This window comes from Crocodylus porosus, unplaced genomic scaffold (assembly GCF_001723895.1).
Source record: "Crocodylus porosus isolate Cpor-Errol unplaced genomic scaffold, CroPor_comp1, whole genome shotgun sequence".
NCBI lineage: Eukaryota > Metazoa > Chordata > Crocodylia > Crocodylidae > Crocodylus > Crocodylus porosus.
This window is the reverse complement of record NW_017728917.1, coordinates 30,413,490-30,421,813: the sequence shown is the minus strand read 5'-3', so window position 1 is coordinate 30,421,813 and position 8,324 is coordinate 30,413,490.

The following is an 8,324-nucleotide window of genomic DNA, read 5'->3' as shown; positions in this document are numbered from 1 at the left end:
GCAGGCAGAGGTCGGGGTGGCTGGGAAGGGTCCCCCCATGGTCCTCTCCCCCAGCCCCTAGTACTTACCAGCTCCAAGTCAGCTCCAGCTCCCTGCTTCAGCCACCAGAGACTGCCCCAATCATCAAAGCTCTCCGAATCTTTTCCAAAGATTCAGAGAGCTTTGAATCAATTTGGACCTTTAAATTGGTCCCCTGATTCGATTTGGATATGGAGATTTGGCCACTGAATCAAGCCAAACTCCTCTGAATCAAATCACCACCTGAAGCTTCACACAACCCTAGTAGCCAGTGTGTATGCTCTCTCCAGGTCAAGGCTGAAGCATGTTGGTGGGGACGTCTGTGACGATGTTGTCTGTGATGGTCTCAAGTGCACAGCACTGCCTACTACTGAATGAAATGTCAGTTTTGCCGACATGCGTGACCACCTCTATGTGTCAGCTCTCATGCTGCTCTAGCCATGATTCAACTTTACCTTTGGGGACATGCTCTTTTGAGGAAGAAAGCTTCTTTGCTTGTGCTACTATTCCTGTGTACTTGGTCCATGGCCAAAGAGAGGACTTCATTTTCTGTTTCTATGATTTTTCTACGCTATTGCCCAGGCAGTTCTCAATGATCTCCACCCCACGGTGGTCAGCAAATTGGCAGGGGTCATTGCGGGGCACCTGACACGGCTTTGCGAGCACTCATAGTGCTCTGGCCAGGTGCCAGAGGACTAGAAAAAGGCCAATGCAGTCCCCATTTTCAAAAAGGGGAGGAAGGAGGACCCAGGTAACTATAGGCCTGTTAGTCTTACCTCAGTCCTGGGGAAGCTCTTTGAGAGAATTATCCAGCAGCACATCTGCGAGGGACCAGCAGGGGAGGGATACTCAGGGGCAACCAACATAGGTTCATTAGGGACAGGTCCTGTCAGACCAACCTGGTTGCCTTTTATGATCAGGTCACAAAATCCTTGGACTCAGGTGTCATAGAATCATAGAAGCAATAAGTCGGAAGGGACCTAGACAGATCATCTAGTCCGACCCCCTGCCATGGGCAGGAAGGAGCACTGGGAGTGGCAGAGAAGACCCCTGCCACTCGTGTCATGGTGGATGTAGTCTTTCTGGACTTTAGGAAGGCTTTTGACACTGTCTCTCACCCCATTCTCATTAAAAAATTAGGTGACTGTGGCATTGATGCCTATACAGTCAGGTGAGTCACAAATCGGCTGGAGGGGCACACCCAGAGAGTGGTGGTGGATGGGTCATTCTTGACCTGGAGGGATGTGGACAGTGGAATCCCCCAGGGCTCGGTCCTCAAGCCCATACTGTTCAACATCTTTATCAGCAACTTGGACAAGGGGGTGAAAAGCACCTTGTTCAAAATCGCAGACATTAAGATGTGAGGAGACGTGGGCATGCTAGAAGGGAGGAACAGGCTACAACTAGAGCTGGACAGGTTACAGGGGTGGGCAGATGAGAATAAGATGGGGTTAAATACTGACGAGTGCAAGGTACTGCACCTAGAGAGAAAGAACTAGCAGCATACCTACAGGCTGGGAACTCCCTTCTCATCAGCACAGAGGCAGAAAAGGATCTTGCAGTCATTACTGATTCCAAGATGAACATGGGCTGCCAATGTGAGGACACAGTCAGTAAGGTTAACCGCACCTTGTCATGCATGCACAGATGCATCACAAGCAGGCCCAAGGAGGTGATGAGACATTCGTCAGGCCACAGCTGGAGTACTGCATCCAGTTCTGGGCACCGCACATCAAGAGGGATGTGGACAGCATTGAGAGGGTCCAGAGGAGGGCCACTCACATGGTCAGGGGACAGCAGGGCAGGATCTAGGAGCAGAGTCTATGGGACCTGAACCTGTTCAGCCTCCACAAGAGAAGACTGAGAGGATCTGATGGCCATCTATAAACTTACCAGGGGGGACCAGTGGGGAATTGGAGAGGTCCTGTTCCCCCAAGCACTACCTGGAGTAACTAGGAATAATGGCCACAAGTTGTTCGAGAGTAGGTTCAGGCTAGACATCAGGAGGCGCTACTTCACAGTCAGGGAGGCTAGTATCTGGAACCAACTTCCGAGGGAAGTGGTGCTGGCTCCTACCTTGGGGGTCTTCAAAAGGGGGCTAGACGGTCACCTTTCTGGGGTCATTTGATCCCAGCATTCTTTCCTGCCTATGGCAGGGGGTCAGACTTAATGATCTGGTTAAGTCTCTTCTGACCCTATCAACTATGAAACTATGAAATTACGAAATTTGTTACTACTACAGTGTAAGCACAGAGATTATGCATAATGTGGCACTGTGCATGATTAGTACCTGTCTAGTCTCAACTACATATAGTTCAATATGCATTACAGGTAGTTCATTAGTCAGGGTCCTACTTTGTACTTGAGGCAAAGTATCTCAGTGTAATATAAAATTTCCTCCCACCTCTTCCTTTGAGAGAACAGGTTTCACTACAGTCTTTGTTTTGCCATCTGGTACAAAAAAGAGATGAAGCAATCAGCTTTGCATGTTGTGTCCTCCCACACAGTCTAATAACGTATCACCCCTCTGCAGCGCCAAAATTTCTTTGTATCTCCAAGTGTGCTATTACAAGTCACATGCAAGCTGGTGCATGCTTGTGTTCCAGATGCAAAGTTTCATCTTTAAGAGACTAAACCTCTAAACTATGAGAAAATACCTCAATAAACATTAGTTTGTGAATCGCAGTCACTTACCCTGTCACCCATGTAAGTAATTGTTGTTGCCTCACTACACAGCTTGGGTTTTGAATTCATATGCAAGTTGTGAGCTCTAAGTCTAGGGACAGGCATTCAAAAAGCTGGAGCCTGAATTGATTCAATCTTTGCAGGTTAGTCTAACCTGTATAGATTGAATGAATTTTCAAGTGAATCGACATTCACTTTTGACTCCAGAAATGCAGGCATATGCCTGCAGTGGCTCAGGCCAGAAGCCGGGGGGTACTAGAGTGAGCCCTCAGCTGGAGGGAAACTAAGTTGAGGGCAGGGGTATGGCTAGGCCCAGGTAGGCCTGAGTATGATTTTGGTGGGGTTTAAACCTCCACCCTGGCCTGCAGGGACTCCAGCTGGGGTACGCCTGGAGAGGGAGGGGAGAATCATCGCCTGTCAAAGGTCCCCAATCCCCACTCACTTGCTGGCTGGCAGCAGGATAGGGGTAGGGCTAGAGCCCAGTAGCCTGAGGGGAAGCAGTAGTATAATTCCTCCCATTGCAGGGGACCAGCACTGGCACTGGTAGGCTCCACATGCACCCAGACACGGCATGGCAGCCAGACACCAGTAGCCTAAGGTGAAGGGGAGGATTTAATCCCCACATTGCAGGCAGTGGGCAGCGGCACCAACATGGTGATCTGGGCTGAGTCAGCAGCCAGCTGGCTCTGAGGAGGGGGCAGGGAAAGGGAACGTAACCTGACTGTAGGGGCAGCAAGGGAGCCAAAGCTAGATACAGAGCCCAACTCACCGCTGTCTCCCACTGGAGTAGCACAGTGGCTGGGGTGGCCCCAGGGGGTGGGGGTCAGTTCCCACTGCCTCCCACCTCCAACCCCATGTAGGCATTGCAGTTTGCTGGTGGGCTGCAGCTGCAGTGCAGCTCTCTGCCCCCCTACCTCTCCTGGTGGCAGCAGCAGCAGAGCAGACTTATCGCAGTGGGTGGAGGTGAAGCACCTGTCACCCACCACTTGTTCACAGTGGCACTGGGTGCTAGGGTGGGCTGCTGCAAGCCAGCGGCATGGGCAGCAGTGGAGTGGGAGGGGGCAATGGACCACTGTGGCCCAGGAATGCAACCCAGTCTGGCCTGGCCCAAAGGCCAGGGGTGTAGGTAGTGTTTGGCTCACAGCAACCTGTCCCAAGCACCCAGCACCACCATGAGCAGGCAGCCGGTGACAGGTGCCTTACCTTCACCTGCTGCAATAGTTTGCTTTGGTGCCACCACCACTGACACCAGGAGAGGGAGGGGTGGGCTGCCCTGGGCCAGTCACTGCCTATGCCCCTGGGCCATGGGGCTGGGCTGGACCAGTCTGTGGTAGTCTATTGCCTCCCCCCCCACCACAGCCCATGCCCTGGCCTGCAGCAACCCACCCAGAGCACCCAGTACTGCCACAATTAGGCGGTGCATGACAGATGTTTCACCTCCACCCACCATAATAAGTTTGCAGCTGCTAGGAGAAAGAGGAGGGTCAGGACCTATGGTGCAGCTGCAGCCCACCTGCAAACCACAGCCCCTGTGTGGGGCTGGAGATGGGAGATGGTCGGTGCTGACCCCTTCCCCCTGGAGTGCCCCTGCCTGGGCCACACTGCCACAGTGGGAGGCAGCAGTGAGTTGGGCTCCATAACTAGCCTTGGCTCCCTCCCAGCCCCTCCTGCAGCCAGGTCACATTCCCCCCTCCCCAGCTTCTCCCCACAGCCAGCTGGCTGCTCCTTGGAGAGACTCAGCTCAGGGTGCCATGTTAGTGCCCCCACCACTGTCTGCAATGGGGGGAGTACCCCCCACTTCCACTCAGACTACTGGCATCTGGCCATTGTGCCCCCAGGTGCACGCAGAGCCTGTTGGTGTCCGCACCCCCCTCCCTATGCAGTTGGGGGATTAAACCCCTGCTTCCCCTCAGGCTATGAGGGTCTTGCCCCTCCCCCACTCCTGCCACAGGAACAGTGAGGCGGATAGGGGTCTGGGATCGCTTGGCAAGGGATGCTGCCCCCTTGCCAGGCAAACCCAGCAGCACTCCAGAGCAGGGTTTTCCATCCCCATCCTTTTTCAGCCAGCCAGAGGAATGATAGTGCTCTGGCTAGGGAGGAGAAGGGCAGGACCAACCCAGCTTGGCTGGAACAGACAGCCCAATCCAGCCCAACCCTGGACTACAGAGCATGCTGGGATACTGCAGGACTCAGATTTAACTTAAACCAGGAAGGCGTCTAGGACACAAGTTCTATAAACTGGTTTGACCTCAATTGGTTAAGTCTGATACTACATTCAACCAAGTTTATCTCAAACCAGTTTGGGCCATTTTGAAACTGGTTTATGTGCACTAAACTTATGTTCTGTTACAGCTTTCAACCAGTTTCTGATCACTTAAACTGGTTTATGTGTAACTTTAGTGCCTAGCCTAGATGCCTACTTGCCCCATACGGCTCCTGCTAGGTTTCTATAACTGGCACCAACATCAACTGGGCCACACTGCTAAAATGCCGGTAGCCTAAAGACTGCATCTAATTCAGACATAATGTAGTTGGAGAGCCCACTGCAGATGTGATCACTTTCACTATAGACTGCTTATGAAGGCCATTGGCCCCTGCATACAGTGCTATATCTTGACCCATGCAACATTTGTTTCATCTTCCATTTGTAAACTAAATATAATACAAAACCTTGTGAAGACCTCTATGAAATGCCTTCTAGTGATTTCTTTCTGAGTTAGGTTCCCAATCATGTCAATAAAGTTAAGCAATTGTTAAAATATTATAATTAAGCACCCAGGAGAACAGATTGGTTATGAATGATTCATTTATCTCTCCAGTAAAAAACAGGGAATATGGTGTTATGGTTGTCTTTAAAAGGCAACCCTAATACTTCTATGGAGCTCACCTGGTCAATTCTCTGAATGAGTGACACAGTAGAAATTCCTATTTTAAGAAAATGTGTGGAAAAAAAATGGATCTACATTGTTGTTGTTTATATTTGACTGAGAGAGGGGCTCTCCACTGGAGAGGTGTGGAGGGACAGGACAATTTCACCCTCATGTGATTATATAAGCTCCTTAGGCCTTCCCAAGCCAAGGCAGCCCCTCAATGGAAAATGTACCTCTGTCCCATTCCTGGCCACTTGATTAGGTGTGAGAGGAGATTAAGTAAACCTTTCCCCCTTCCATTTGCTACTGGCAAGACAAAGCCCTCTGCTAGCATTCAACTTACTTGGAGCATTTTAGTAGCAGGTTTTGATTGTTGTAACAACTTAATATTTACATGCATGCATGTACATACACACATACGTATCACACATACATACACACATGCTTTCATATACTAACACACATTTTTACTGATCCAACCATATTATGAACTAGAAAATTGCTTTGTTATTAAAAAGACCACCTCTCATTAGAAAGAGGTTTTTTGGGGGGGCTTTGTATGCTGGAATATTATCATGTCTCTAACATGGAAATGCTTTTTTATGGCACTTGCTTAATTTTTTCAACTAGTCAGTCCTTTTTCCTTCCAAAAAAAATGATAAATTATGACCTCTAAGATGAAACTTTTCAAGGACACTTAAGGTTAGATTTTCAATTCAATATTTAGTCACTCAAATGAGTGTCAGGTTTTCCCACTTGCCTATGCTGTCTTAGTTGCTGAGACCATTTGCACTCATAATGCTGGCATACACGTAGAACCAGAGAAGGCTACATTTGCCTAGCTCTACTTAAAAGAGTGTTTCCTTACAAATTAATGCTCTTTTTACTAAGAAAGTTTCTGAACAGACTCTTATTTTAAAAAGAAGAGGAAACAAACAGATGTCTGAAGAATCAAGGCATTTTTTAACTTAATATAAGCAAAGAGCAAATTCAGATAGATAAGCTTCCCATCCAGACTCAGGAAAATTCAGTAACACCAGGGAAATACTGTCTTCCAATGATTAGGATGCATGCAAGTCCCACACATAAGAATAACATTCTGGATATTCAAAGTAAAGCATGAGTAAAGACTGGGCTCTTTTGCCAGTGGGAATATTGTTTATTGACAATCCGGTTTGCATGCTGGTGTCCCTGGCGCATTTTTTTAGTAAATTAATTAGCTCCATCTTCGATGTAAATCCAGGAACCAAGAAAATTACAGCAATCAGATATTTTTATACTATTATATGAGTTCATTCTGTGTTTCCTAATGTAAGATGTGTCAGGAATCTCATACTGTGGTTCCATTAGCACTATGTGCAGGCAGCATTCATGTTAAGCGGCGCTCTGACAAGAGCCAGGAGTTTCACAGATAAGGCCAGGTGATTTGCTAATGCTGCCACCAAGCCAAACACCAGGCCTCTGCAAAATGGCACAACCCCCGCCCCCCCACCCCAACCTACTTTTATTCTGATTTCAAACTCAGAACTTTGAAGCAGTTGGTCAAAAGAGATACCAGGGATCTGGGACTGTTCATTGTCCTGCACTAACAAGCAGCACAAAAACAGGGCTGACATGTCAGGGTTTTGACATGGCTTTGTTTGCTGAGATTTTGAGCTAGAAATTTCAGGCAAAACATAATAAGCCAGATGGGGGAGAAGAAGAGAAAGTGCCATTGAAGGGAGGAAGGGAAATGGCAAGCCTCTGCTGAGTATAGTGAGATTGGGGAGTGTCAGCAGCCCCATTACTTCCTGTGACACTGAAATCAGTGGGAGTCTTGGCTCTAACTTCACCTAGAGCAAGAACGAGCCAGGTACTTTTGCAGACAGCTATAAAAAAAAAATAGAAAAGTATGTGTTGGCAAAAACTATCTTTAAACTGACACCTCTCATCCAAAGTTATGGTCTGTTCAGTAGCTGGAGATTTAGTGTATAAAGATTTCTGAAACAGATGATTATGTAAATACTTACAGAGGGACTTTTCAAACTGTAGATTACTAACCTGATTATTTCCACCCTCACTCAACATTTCCTGGCTTTGGCCAGTTCAAGCCAAACATTTGTAGTCTGCTATTTGCGCAAGTCTTTTACAGAGTTTGGCTGCACTAACAATAATGACATGAAATGGTCCATCTGTAACGTCCCCCATGACACGGCATGCAAGACATGATGCACGTGTTCCCCACAAGCTTGTTTTCAACACACAAGAAGTTTCAGAGGCTCACATGCCCCCAGTCCTGGTGTGCTCAGAAGTGTAGCAGCCTGCTACAAAAGATAGCCCCAAGATACTACACGCAAGCAGGTCTGCCTGCTGACCATTTTGCCATATTAACTTGCAACATCAGAGTGGGCCTCCTCAGAGGATCTGTACATGCCAGGCAAACTGAGTAGACAGTGAAGTAGACAAACACAGCAAGCACCGCATTCCTTTCATGAGAGCAATGAGAATTACCCACCAGCCTCCGTGCCTACAGAATCAGGCTGCAAGTACTACAGAATAGTGGTAGTGAATCAATATGGCTCTGACCATCATTAACTTGCCCCTAAACTCAGTGGTTCTAAGAAAAGAGTTATTTTCATGTGGTTAGTTATGTACTTGTGCTTAAATATCAAGGGAATTCAGAAAGGTTTCTTAACTCTTTATTTGCCAGCTACGACTACAGGTCAGTCATTGCCCTTCTCTGTCCAATTCATTTTTTCAAAGGGTGTTATT